Source organism: Pristiophorus japonicus, unplaced genomic scaffold, assembly GCF_044704955.1.
Source record: "Pristiophorus japonicus isolate sPriJap1 unplaced genomic scaffold, sPriJap1.hap1 HAP1_SCAFFOLD_104, whole genome shotgun sequence".
In the NCBI taxonomy this organism is placed as follows: domain Eukaryota; kingdom Metazoa; phylum Chordata; class Chondrichthyes; family Pristiophoridae; genus Pristiophorus; species Pristiophorus japonicus.
In genome coordinates this window covers 174,652-188,295 of record NW_027250691.1, presented here as the reverse complement: position 1 = coordinate 188,295, position 13,644 = coordinate 174,652, and the positions used below count along the sequence as shown (strand labels likewise).

The 13,644-nt window shown below is 42.7% G+C and overlaps 1 non-coding gene across 1 annotated transcript; it reads right to left on the bottom strand.

Moving 5' to 3' along the window:
• Positions 1-396: 396 nt before the first annotated feature.
• trnas-uga (transfer RNA serine (anticodon UGA)) lies at positions 397-479 on the bottom strand. Its single transcript has one exon. It is a non-coding gene; the product is annotated as a tRNA-Ser (tRNA).
• Positions 480-13,644: the final 13,165 nt, after the last annotated feature.

Below are 13,644 nucleotides of genomic sequence, written 5' to 3'. Positions count from 1 at the left end.
CAGGGGCCACGTCGCTTAATGGATAAGGCATCTACTTTGATGTAAACACTGATGTTATCAGAAAATTGCAACGTCAAACGCTGCCGTGGTCATTTTGGCAAAACTTGTTCATCTTTATAAAACCAAACCTCGTTCGCACTCATTAACTAAAGGTGAGTTCCTCCCAAACAATGCACTGACCTTTATTAAAAGGCATTGTTTCATGCTGTGTATATTGCTCACTGATTTTTGCAGATAGTGTCCAACAAACCAACAATTAATACCGATAAATTATTAATGTTTCCAGTTCGAACAACAGCTTCGCAACAATCAGTGTAATAAAGGGCAGTGGAGGGAATTGTGATCAGATTCCAATGAGATCCCCGTGAGTCGATAAAAAAAGAGCACCTGTCGAATCGCTGCGAGCAGGGTTCGAACCTGCGCAGGGAAACCCCCATTGGATTTCAAGTCCAACGCCTTAACCACTCGGCCATCGCAGCTACACAGTAGAACTGCTTTAATAGTCGAATCGTCGGTGCAAATTATCAGAGAGACCGCCTGCATGCTTGCCCGATTGGATCTCCCAGACGATGTGAAAATTAAATCATAGAATCGCAGAATCTCACAGCAAAGAAGGAAAATTTTCGGTCACAACTAAAATAATTTACATTTCGGTAAAAACTGAACAGTCTGGGGAGCGTCTTTCTCGAAAAACAAGTGAGATATATTTTTAACATTTTGAAGGTATTTGATCGAGTTGATGTGGAGAAAATGTTTGCTTTTGTGCAGGAGTTCAGAACGGGAGGTCACCGACAAATTCAGTAGACAATTCAACAGCAACTTATTTACCAAAGAGTGGTTAGAATGTGGAAGATGCTAAACGAGCAGTAGTTGAGGCGAATGGCACAGATTCATTTTAAAGGAAATTACCAGAGCACATGACTGAGAAATCAATAGAACAATATGCTGATAGGATCAAGTGAAGTAGGGTAGCGTGCAGCATTAACTCTAGCAACACCAGTTAGGTACAATTGTCTCTTTCTGTAATGCAATCTCTATATAACGTTATGTCACACTCATGTTAAACAACAACAACTTATATCTAATTAGCAGCTTGAAATTAGCGAAACGTCCAAGGCGCTTCACAAGAGTATTATGCGATACAAATTTGACACCGAGCCACTAAATACAAATTAGCGCAGGTGACTAAAAGATTGGCCAACCAGGTATGCTTGATAATGAGGAAGAAAGCTGTACATTGCAGGTAGATATCAAAGAACTGGTCATGGGTTTAATGGAATTCAACCCGGATAAGTATTTGATAATGCATTTGGTGAGTGCTTATAGGGAAAGGGAATAAACATTAAATGTTAGGCCACTGATGAGTGTAGAGGTGCAAATGACCTTGGAGTGCCTGTCCACAGAATCCTTGACGGTAGCAGGGCAGGTAGATAAGATGCTTGTGAATGATAGACAGAAAGGAAAAGGAGGCGTGATGGCGTTGCTGGTTAAAGAGGAAATGAATGCAATGATGAGGAGGGACATTAGCTTGGATGATTTGGAAGCGGTATGGGGGGAGCTGCAGAATAGCAAATGGCAGAAAAAGCTACTGGTAATTGTGTACAGACCTCCAAACAGTAGTAGTGAGGTTGGGGACAGCATCCAACAAGAAATAAGGGATGTGTGCAATAAAGGTACAGCAGTTACCATGGGCGACTGTAATCTATATATTGATTTGGCTGACGAAAATGGTAGCAATGCGGTGGAGGACGATTTCCTGGAGTATATTAGGGATGGTTTTAAACACCAATATGTCGAGGAACCAACTGGAGAGCTGGCCATCGTGGACGAGGTGATGTGTAATGAGAAGGGACTAATTGGCAATCTTGTTGTGCGAGGCCCCTTGGGGAAGTGTGACCATAACATGGTAGAATTCTTTATAGGATGGAGAGTGACACAGTTAATTCAGAAACTAGGGACCTAAACTTTAGGAAAGGTAATTTCGATGGTATGAGACGTGAATTGGCTAGAATAGACTGGCAAATGACACTTAAAGGGTTGACGGTGGATAGGCAATGGAAAACATTTAAAGACCACATGGATGAACTTCAACAATTGTACATCCCTATCAGGAGTAAAAATACAACGGGGAAGATGGTTCAACCGTGGCTAACAAGGGAAATTAAGGATAGTGTTAAATCCAAGGAAGAGTTATATAAATTGGCCAGAAAAATCAGGAAACCTGAGGACTGGGAGAAATGTAGAATTCAGCCAAGGAGGACTAAGGGTTTCGTTAAGAGGGGAAAAAAAGAATACGAGACGAAGTGTGCCAGAAGCATAAAACATGACTGTCAAAGCTTTTATATATATGGGAAGAGAAAACGATTAGTGAAGACAAACGTAGGTCCCTTGCAGTCGGATTTCAGGTGAATTTATAATGGGGAACAAAGAAAAGGCAGACTAATTGAACAAATACTTTGGTTCTGCCTTCACGACGGAAGACACAAATAAACTTCTGGATGTACTAGGGGACCGAGGGTCCAGTGCGAAGGAGGAACTGAAGGATATGCTGATTAGATGGGAAATTGTGTTGGGGAAATTGATGGGATTGAAGGCCGATAAATCCCCGGGGCCTGATTGTCTGCATCCCAGAGTACTTAAGGATGTGTCCCGAGAAATAGTGGATGCATTCGTGATCATTTTCCAACAGTCTATCGACTCTGGATCAGTTCCCATGGACTGGAGGGTTGGTAATATAACACCACTTTTTAAAAAAGGAGGGAGAGAGAAAATGGATAATTATAGATCGGTTAGCCTGACATCAGTCGTGGGGAATCAATTATTAAATATGAAATCGCAGCACATTTGGAAAGCAGTGAATTTTCTGAACATGTAACTTGCAGAGTGGACAAGGGAGAACCAATGGATGTGGTGTATTTGGACTTTCAAAAGGCTTTAGATAAGGTCCCACACAAAAGGTTTGTGTGCAAAATCAAAGCACATGGTATTGGGGGTAATGTACTTACGTGGATAGAAACAAAGAAACAAAGAAAATCGGTGCAGGAGTAGGCCAGTAAGCCATTCGAGCCTGCACAGGCATTCAATCAGATCACGGCTGACCATTCCTTCAGTACCGCTGTCCTGCTATCTCTCCATTCCCCTTGATCCACTTAACCGTAAGGGCCATATCTAACTCCCTCTTGAATATATCCAATAAACTGGCATCAACAACTCTCTGCGGCAGGGAATTCCACAGGTCAACAACTCTCTGAGTGAAGATGTTTCTACTCATCTCAGTCGTAAATGGCCTGACCCTTATCCTAAGACTATCTCACCTGGTTCTGGACTTCCCCAATATCGAGTACATTCTTCCCGCATCTAACCTGTCCAGTTCCGTCAAAATCTTATATGTTTCTATGAGATCCCCTCTCATCCTTCTAAACTCCAGTGAATAAAGGCCTAGTTGATCCAGTCTCTCCTCATATGACAGCCCAGCTATCCCTGGAATCAGTCTGGTGAACCTTCGCTGCACTCCCTCAATAGCAAGAACGTCCTTCCTCAGACTAGGAGACCGAAACTGAACACAATATTCCAGGTGAGGCCTCATTAAGCACTGTTCAACTGCAGTAAGACCTCCCTGCTCCGATATTCAAATCCCCGAGCTACGAAGGCCAACATACCATTTGCCTTCTTTACCGCCTGCTGTACCTGCGTGCCCACTTTCAGTGACTGATGAACCATGACACCCAGGTCTCGCTGCACCTCCCCTTTTTGTAGTCTGCCACCATTCAGATAATATTCTGCCTTCGTGTTTTTGCCCCCAAAATGGATAACCTCACATTTATCCAGATTATACTGCATCTGCCATGTATTTGCCCACTCACCTAATTTGTCCACATCACCCTGCAGCCTCTTAGCGTCTTCCTAGCAGCTCACACCGCCACCCAGTTTAGCGTCATCCACAAACTTGGAGATATTACACTCTATCCCTTATTCCAAATCGTTAATGTATATTGTAAAGAGCTGGTGTCCCAGCACTGAGCCCTGAGGCACTCTACTAGTCACTGCCTGCCATTCTGAAAAGGACCCGTTTATGCCGACTCTCTGCTTCCTATCTGCCAACCAGATCTCTATCCACGTCAGTACATTATCACCAATACCATGCGCTTTGATTTTGTATACCAATCTCTTGTGCTGGGCCTGGTTAAAAGCCTTTTGAAAGCCCAAATACACCACATCCATTGATTCTCCTTGTGCACTCTACTAGTTACATCCTCAACAAATTCCAGAAGATTCGTCAAGCACGATTTCCCTTTCATAAATCTATGCTAATCCTGTCACTGCTTTCCAAATGGGCTCCTTAATGATTGATACCAAGATTTTCCGCTTTATGGATGTCAGGCTAAGCGGTCTATAATTAGCCGCTTTGTATTTCCCTCCATTTTTAAAAAGTGGCGTTACATTAGCTACCCTCCAGTCCATAGGAACTGATCCAGAGTCGATAGATTGTTGGAAAATGATCACCAATGCATCCACTATTTCTCGGGCCACTTCCTTAAGTCCTCTGACATACAGTCTATTAGGACTCGGAAATTTATCGGCCTTTAATCCCATCAACTTCCCGAACACAATTTCCCACCTAATAAGGATATCTTTCAGTTCCTCATTCTCACTAGACCTACTGTTCCCTAGTACATTCGGCAGGTGATCTGTATCTTCCTTTGTGAAGACAGAACCGAAGTGTTGAGAACTGGTTGTCAGACAGGAAGCAGAGAGTCGGATAAACGGGTCCTTTTCAGAATGGCCGGCAGTTACTCGTGGAGTGCCTCAGGGCTCAGTGCTGGGACCCCAGCTCTTCACAGAATACATGAATGATTCAGATGAAGGAATTGAGTGTAATATCTCCAGGTTTGGAGATGGAACTAAATTAGCTGGCGGTGTGATCCGTGAGGAGGACGCTAAGAGGCTGCAGGTAGACTTGGACAGGTTAGGTGAGTGGGCAAATACATGGCAGATGCAGTATAATGTTGATAAATGTGCGGTTATCCACTTTGGTGGCAAAACAATGAAGGCAGAATATTATCAGCATGGCGGCAGATTAGGAAAAGGTGAGGTGTAACGAGACCTGGGTGTCATCGTTCATCAGTCATTGAAAGTTGGCATGCAGGTACAGCAGGCTGTGAAGATGGAAAATGGTATGTTGGCCTTCATAGCTAGGGGATTTGAGTATAGGAGCAGGGTCGTCTTACTGCAGTTGTAATGGGCATTGGTGAGACCTCACCTGGAATATTGTTTTCAGTTTTGGTCTCCTAATCTGAGGAAGGAAGTTCTTGCTATTGAGGGAGTGCAGCGACGTTTCACCAGACTGATTCCAGGGATGGCTAGACTCAAATATGAAAAGAGACTGGATCAACTGGGCATTTGTACACTGGAGTTTAGAAGGATGAGAGGGGATCTCGTAGAAATATGTAAGATTCCGACGGGACTGGACAGGTTAGATGCGGGAAGAATGTTCAAAATGTTGGGAAAGTTCAGAACCAGGGGACACAGTCTTAGGATAAGGAGTAGGCAATTTAGAACGATGATGCGTGGAAACTATTTCACTCACAGAGTTGTTAACCTGTGGAATTCCCTTCCGCAAACAGTTGTTGATGCCAGTTCATTGGATATATTCAACATGGAGTTATTGTGGCCCTCATGGCTAAAAGGGTCAAGATGTAGGAAGGAAACAGGAAAGCGGTACTGAGGTTATGATCAGCCATGATCTTATTGAGTGGTGGTGCAGGCTCGAAGTGTCGAATGGCGTAGTGCTCAATCTATTTTCGATGTTTCTATGTTGAGAAGCAACACGGAATACTTGCCTTCATTCGATGAGCCATAGAATAAAAGATCGGGGAAGTTATGCTTCAAATGTGTAAAACTCTCGTTGGCCACAGCTAGATTATTGCATGCTTCTCTGGTCACCGCATTACAGGAATGATCAGACTGCACTCGTGAGCATACAGGGTCGATTTAGACGGATGGTGAATTTAGTTCTGAGTAAGTATTGCATCGGCTGGGTTTTTTTTCTTTGGAACAGAGGAGGCTCAGGGTGTCCATATTGAAGTGAATAAAATTATGAGTGTCCTGGATCGAGTGCATAGAAAGCATCTATTTCCCTTCGCAAAGGCGCCATAGATTTAAAGTAATTGGTAGTAGTTTTTCCGGAATTTTAGGTACACTGTTTTCACACAGGGGTGGTGAGAGTCTGGAACTCACTCCTGAAAGTGATTTAGAGGCAGTAGTCCTCAGCACTTTTAAAAGTGCTTGAATGTGCACTTCAATTCCAGTAACCTAAAAGGCTATGGACCAAGAGCTGGAAAGTGGCAATAGTCTGGATAGGTCGGATTTTAGACGGGAGTTAGGTCATGATCTGGTGTTTCTTCGGCAGCTCAGTGCATTTTGCAGCAAATCAATACTTCAGAGAAGGCAAACTGCGTACCCTGCAATTCCTGCTAAAAGAGTGGCTCCAATCCTACCCACTTTTCCATTGAGTTCTCTTAGAACCTGAGTCTATTACACAGGAACAAGAGCAAGCCATCCAACCTGTTACAGAAGGACAGCAGAATTCCATTAGCCCCTCGAGCCAGTTGCAAAGGACAAGAGGAAGTAATTCAGATCCTTGGGCTTTTTATACAAGAATAGTAGAACGCCTTCGGCCGCTCGTACCTGCTGCATAGATGACGAGGAGGCGCACTTTCCTGTTACACAGAATTAGCTGGAGGCCATTCAGCCGCATTGCAATATTGCACAGGGAAAGGAGAAGGCCATTAACGCCTCAAATCTGAGCCTTAGGAGAGGCAGAAACCGATCAGTTCCTTGAGCTTGCTCGACAAGAAGAGTATAAGTCCATTTAGATCCTAGAACATAGAAACATAGAAAACGGGAGCAGTAGTAGTCCATTCGGCCCTTCGAGTCTACATCGCCATTTAATATGATCACTCCTAATCCTCTATCTCAACACCATATTCAGGCGTTTCCCCCATATCACTTGATGTATTTTGTGTCTAGAAATCTATCTCCCTCTTAAATATATTCAGTAACTCGGCATTCACAGCCTTCTGTGGATGGGAATTCCATAGCTGCACCACTCTCTGAATGAAAAATAAATCTCACCTTCTCTTCCAAAATTTCCTACCACGTATCCTGCGACTGTGACCCCTTGTTATAACCTTCCCAATCAGGTGAATCATCTTCCCCGCATCCAGTCAATTCAACCCGTTCAGAATGGTATACGTTTCAATGAGATCCTCTCTCATTCTTCTAAACTCTACAGAATACAGGCCGAGTCGTCCCAATCTCTGCTCATACGACAGTCCTGCCATCTCAAAAATCGATCTGGTGAACCTTCGCTGCTCTCCCTCTATGGCAAGTATATCCTTTCTTGGGTAACGAAAGCAAAACTGCACACAATACTCCAGGTGCGGTCTCACCAAGGTTCTGTTGAAATGTAGTAACACATCTTTACTCATTTACTTACATCTTCTTGGAATGAAGGCCAACATACCATCTGCCTTTCTCACTGCTTGCTGCACCTGTATGTATGCTTTCAATAGACTATTTTACGGATACCAGGTCCCTCTGCCTATCGATCCTGTTTCCTGTCCATTAACCATTTTTCAATCCATGCTAGTAAATTACCCCCAATCATATATGTTTTAATTTTGCACACTACATCTTGCGTGGAAATTTATCAGAGGCCTTCTAAGAATCAAAATACACTATATCCACTGGTTCAACCTTAACTTTTCTATCAGTTACATATTCAAAAACTCGAGTAGATTTGTCAAACATGATTTACTTTTCATGAATTCATGCTGACTTTGTCTAACCCCTTTGGTATTATCTTAATGTTCCGTTATAATATCCTTTACTATAGATTCTCGCATTTTCCCGACAACTGGTGTTCGGCTAACCGGTCTGTAGTTCCTTGTTTTCTCTCTCCCTCCATTTTTAAACAGTGGGGTTACATTTGCCACCGTGCAAACTGCAGGAACTATTCCATAACCTATAGATGTTTGGAAGTTGTCAACCAATGCATGCACTATTTCCATTGCAACCTCTTTTAGCACTCTGGGATGCAGATCATCAGGCCCTGGGGATTTATCGGACTTCATTCCCATTAGTTTCCTCAGCACTATTTTCTTACAAATAATCATGTCCGTTAATTCCTCTTGCTTACTAAACCTTTGGTTCTCAAGCATTTTTGGGATGTTATTTATGTCCTCCGTGAAGACAGAACCGAAGTATTTTTTTCATTGACCTGCCATTTCCTTGTTCCACATTATAAATTCCCCCATTTCTGTCTGTAAAGGGCCTACATTTGTCTTCACTAATCCTTTCCTTTTTAGGAACTTGTAGAATCTACTGCAGCCGTTTTTATGTTCATGCAAGTTCACTCTTATACTCCATTTCTCGCCTCTCAATCAATCTCTTGGCACATTTTTGCTGAATTCTAAATTGTTCCCCATCTTCAGGCTTGTACTTTTTCTGGCAACTTTGTATAACTCTTCTTTGAATCTAATACTATCCTTAATTTATTTTGTTAACCATGGTTGGGCCAGCATCCTTTTATTTTACACCAGAAAGGAAAGTATAACCGCCGCAATTGATACATTCGATTCTGAAATGTTAGTCCTTGCCCATCCACCAACATGACGTTTGTTGACTCTTCCCAATCTATCATACCCCATGCAATTCATTCCCCATGCATTCGTAGTTTTCTTTGCTTAGATTTCGGACCATAGATTCGGATTGGGCTACTGCACTTTCCATCCTAATAACGAGTTTAATCGAGTTATTGCCACTCTTCGCTAAAGGACCCCAGACAACTTGACTTTTAATTAACCCCTTCTCATTAAACAAGACCCAATCTAGGATATTCTGTTCCCTAGTAGGCTCCGCAAAATACTGGGCCAGAAAAACAACTGGTACAAACGCCAGGAATTCATCGGCCACATTATTATTACTTTAATTTATATGTAGTTTAAAGTCACCTTCGATGATGGTAGTACCCTTGTTACATGCAGCTCTAATTTCCTGTTAATGTTATCCTCGACACTACCACAACTGTTTGGAGGCCTATGGACAACTCACACCAATCTTTTCTGGTCCTTCGTTCTCTTTAGCGCCATCCAACTGAATCTACATCTTGTCTTTCTGAGCCGAAGACCTTTCTCATTATTGCGCTGATATCATCCATTACCAACAACGCAACACAACCCACTCTTCCTTTTTGCCTGTCCTTTCCAAATACCGAATATAATTTGATATTCAGTTCCCAACCCTGGTCACCGTGCAACCATATATCTGTAATTGCAACGATATTGTATCTGTTTACATCAGTTTGCGCTGTTAATTCTTCTATCTTATTACAGATGCTTCGTCCATTCAGATACAATGCTTTTGGATTGGTCTTTTTAACATTATTAGAGATCGTAACATTATTTTGCACTACAGATCGATTTATCTTATCGCTTTTTTTCTTATCAGGTTCCTATTTATTCGTGCACTCTTTTGTTTGTGTACTCTGTCCCTACTTGACATAATGTGGTTACATTACTACAATCACTTTCTGGCATTGCTTCATTTTCATTTCTCTTTAGCATTCTAGATTTCTCTGCATTGCGGCCGTCCTCCCCAACGCCTCCCCCCCCCCCCACTCCACTCTCCCCTTAATAGAAGATGTTGCATAGGATTAGGACGAGGCATTTCAGACACACCGACCTGCTATACAGGAACAGGTTGAGACTAATTAACCCATAGAACCTGTTACATAGGACGCGGGGGATGACATCCCGTCCCTCAAACTATTGCACAGGAACAGCCTGAGTCATTCAGCCCCTCTAGCACATTACAAAGCTGAGGCCTGTGGCACTGGACAAGTAATCCAGTGAGAGAAAATCACAGTCCACCAAGAGAGTAGGACAATTTAAATTCAATTAAATACATCTAGAATTTTAAAAGTATTAATAATGTTGACCATTGACGCAACACACCCATCTCGTTCAATAATCTCCTTTAGTGAAGGAAATCTGCAGTCCTTACTGGTCTTGGCCCAGATGTGGCTCCAGATCCAGAGCAACGTGGTTGGCTCTTTACTGCCCCATGAAAAGGCCTAACGAGAAACTCATTTGCATAAGGTGGCTAACCATCACCTTCACAAGGGCAATTAGGGAAGTGCAATAAAGGCTGCCCTTGCGAGCATTGTCCACATGCTAGAATGAATAAAAGAAACAACAGGATCTTGAGATTGTTACACAGGAAAAAGAAGAACCGCAAGAGAGGTCAGAGAATGTGGAGTCTGGATACAATTAGATAAATGCATAGCTAGCTGGCTTTAAGACAGAAAGCAGAGAGTCGGGGTAAAAGTTAGCTTTTTAGATTGGCAAAAGGTGGGTAGTGCTGTTCCACAAGGATCGGTGCTGGGACCACTGTTGTTTACAATTTATATTAATGATTTCTACCTGGGAATCAAAAACACAATTTCTCAATTTGTGGATGACGCCAAATTAGTTGGATATTCAATTCTGAGGATGACTGCAACAAATTCGGTCGCGAAAATCTGTTGCATAGATGAGGAGAAGGCAATGCCAAACCAACGAACCTGTTGCACAGAAATAGTAGGAGGCATAGAGCCTCTCCAGTCTGTTACACAAGAACAGGAGAAGGCCATTAACCGCTTGCTAGCGATGTCAAATAGATTGTTACATGGTTAAAAGAAGAGTTGGAAAGTGAGATTAGGCAGAATAGCAATTTTCGGACGGTGCGTACACGCTGGGCCGAAGTAGCTTCCTTCCGTGCTGAAAGGTTCTACACGTCCATGACAAAACATCCCTTTCAAAGATAATGATTCGGGTCTGATAGGACATCAGTTTTAAAAGGCGGAGATTGATCCAGTGGCGTTGAAATTTCATCGACCTGAAACGTTCACTCTGTTTGTCTCTCCGCAGATTCTGCCTCATCTGCTGAGTGATTCCAGATATTTTTTTTTTTAGCTCAGATTACTAATCAACACTATTTTACTTTAGTATTGATGCACAATTGGGCGACTCTGTGGTGCAATGGATAGCACGTTAGATTTTTAATTCTTGGCATATTAAGCATTCAAAGTTTTTGTGCTCGACTCCCACCAGAGTCAAGATTTGAGCCTGGGCCGTACAGTGAACTTTGCATCAAAGCAGTACTTCAGAGAAGGCTAACTGTGGTCCCTGCACTTTCTGTTGCACAAGTGGCTCCAGTCCTTCCCAATTATCATCTAAATATTTTGCTCAATAACAGATGCAAGCAATCGAGCCTGTTACACAGGGACAGGTGGAGGCCAATGAGTCACTTCACCCCACAAACCAATTGCAAAGGGCAGGAGGAAGCCATTCAGCTGTGTGCACCTGTTTTACAAGAAATGTCGAACTCCATTCGGTCGCTCGAACCTTTCGCATGGTTGACCAGAAGGCAATGCCAAACCAACGAAGCTGTTGAGCAGAAATAGGAGGATGCCATTGAGCCTCTCCAGTCCGTTGCACAAGGACAGGGGAAGGCCATTAACCCCTCGAGCCTGAGGCAGAGGACTGGCAGAAGCCATTCAGCTCCTTGAGACTTATCTATAAGAAGAGTAGAAGTCCCTTTAGCCATTCGAAAGACTGGGGATGAGGCATTTGCGACTCATAACCTGTTATACAGGAACAGGAGGAGGCTAATCAATCTCCCGATCCTGTTGCGTAGGAACAGGGCACATCATTCCTTCCCTCAACCTGTTGCAAAGGAATAGGAGGTGTCACTCAGACCCTTCAGCGCATTACACAGATGGAGGTCAATCATAGTAGCATGATGTTTATGTCACTGGACTAATAATCCAGAGAGAAGAAATCATAGCCCACCAAGAGAATGGGGAAATTTAAATTCAATTAAGTAAATCTGGAATTTTAAAAGTATCAATAATGATGACCATTGTAACAAAACTCCTCATCTGGTTCACTTGTCTCCTTTCGGGAAAGAATTCTGCCGTCCTTACTGGTCTGGGCCTACATGGGTCTCCAAACCCACAGCAATGTCATTGGCTCTTAACTGACCTCTGAAATGGCCTGGCGAGCCAGTCGGTTGCGTAAAGTGACTCACCAACAATTTCACAAGGGCAGATAGAGAAGGACAACAAGTCCGGCCCTTGCTAGCGATGTCGACATGCTTGAATGAATAAAATAAAAAAAATAGATTGTTACATCGGAACAAGAAGAGCCTCAAGCCAGGTCAGAGAATGCGGAGTCAGGTGACAACTAGCAGAATAGATAGCTAGCTGGCTTCAAGACAGAAATCACAAAGAGTAGCTGTAAAAGTTAGCGTTTCTTAGCCGCAAAATGCGGGTAGTGGTGTTCCACAAGGATCGGTGCTGGGACCACTGTTGTTCAAAATTTATATTAAAGATTTAGACCTCGGAATCAAAAACAATATTTCTAAATGTGTGGGTGACACCAAATTAGGAGGGATAGTCAATACGGAGGAACACTGCAACAACTTACAAGAGGATATTAATAAACTTGCATAATGGGCATATAATTGGCAAATTAATTTCAAACCATATAAATGTGAGGTGTTACATTTAAGTAGGAGACTTAGTGACGTCACTTATAATTGGAAGGTGCCAGTCTGGGTAGTGTACAGGAACAAAGGGATATCGGAGAACAAATACAAAAACTCTAAAAAAATAAAGGCATAAGTTAGCAAGGCCATAAAAAAGCAAACCAAACACGCTGATTTATGTCGAGGCAGACAGAATTGAAAAGTAGCGACATTATGCTAAACCAATATTTAACCTTCATTAGATCACGCTTAGAGTACTACGTACAGTTCTGGTCGCCATATTATAAAAAGGACATGGAGGCATTTCAGAGGATGCAGAGAAGATTTTCAAGGATGATCCAGAACAGCCAGAGTATACAAATCAGGAAAGGATGAACAGGCAGTGTCTCTTTTCTCTTGAAAAAGGAAGGCTGAAGTGTGACATGATACAGACATTTAAAATTATGAAATATTTTGATGGAGTGGATACAGTTAGAATGTTTCAACTTTTGGGGATCAGAATAACTAGACGCTATCGATATAAGATAGTCACCATGAAATCAAAATAGGGAATTCAGAAGAAACTTATTTACCCAAAGAGTGGTGAGATTGTGGAACTCGGTACCACAGAGAGTGGTTGAAGAGAATTGTATGGAAGTATTTAAGGAGGGGCTAGACAGGCATATGAGAGAGAAGGAAATAGAGTTTAGGCTGTTGAGGAATGTTGATTGGAGGCTCCAGTGGAACATAAAAGACTAGCTGAGGCGAATGGCCTGTTTCAGTGCTGTATATCCGATGTAATCCAATGCTTGACATGAGTGTACTTGCCTCCATTCCGATGAATGCTACCCGCCACCACCTCAATGAGACCCCAACATTGCGCGAGATAGAAAACGCCATAAGAAAGCTAAAAATTAACAAGGCTACGGGGGCTGACGGAATCATTGCTGAGGCACTAAGGTATGGCGTTGAGGCACTGCTGGCGCGAATACCTGAGCTCCTTTCGCTCATCTGGAGGGAGGAAAGCATGCCGGGATATCTTAGTGATTCAGTGATCGTGAACATCTTTAATAA